The following is a 765-nucleotide window of genomic DNA, read 5'->3' as shown; positions in this document are numbered from 1 at the left end:
TAGCCTGGGCCTCTCTCTTTCTTTGCTGGATGGTGGGGCCAGCCCTGAGGGGGCCGTCAGTCTACTTGATCTCCCCTAACCACTTGCCTGCCTACCTGATTACCCCTAACTGCTTGCTGGGGGACGGAGCCAGCCCTGTGAGGGGCCGTCTGCCTACCTGATTGCCTCTAACTGCTGGCCTGCCTACCTGATTGCCCCTAAACACTCTGCCTGCCTGCCTGATTGCCCCTAACCACTTGCTGCCTGCCTGATCTCCCCTAACCACCTCTGCCTCGGCCCGGGCCACTGCAGCTTCATCCGGAAGGATGTCTGGAGTGAGGCATGGAAGGTCGTTTGGCTGTCTGGTCTAATTAGCATATTACACTTTTATTATTATAGGTAGTGTTGTCTATAATCACCATACTGTGCAATAGATCTCTAGGACTTATTTATGTATAAGTTACAAGTTTGCACATTTAAGCAACATACCTCCTATTCCCCCACCCTCCAGCACATCATGCTTATAATCTTTTTTATATGTTCTTGAATTGTCTGCTAATATTTTATTGAGAATTTTTCATCTATAGTTATCAGGAATATTGATTTATAGTTCTCTTTCCTTGCAGTGTCCTTATCTGGGTTTGGTATCGGGATAATGCTGGTCTTGTGCCAGGGTCCAACCCCAGCAGGTCCAGGGGTCCCAAAGGTGTGGACGGAGTCAGCGAAGAAGGAATGACACGGAGACAGCATTCAGTTGATCAGCAGCCTTGCCAGGATCTCTAGCCA

The sequence above is a fragment of the Myotis davidii genome, unplaced genomic scaffold, assembly GCF_000327345.1.
Source record: "Myotis davidii unplaced genomic scaffold, ASM32734v1 scaffold1431, whole genome shotgun sequence".
In the NCBI taxonomy this organism is placed as follows: Eukaryota; Metazoa; Chordata; class Mammalia; order Chiroptera; family Vespertilionidae; genus Myotis; species Myotis davidii.
Note: the sequence above shows the minus strand (reverse complement) of the source record.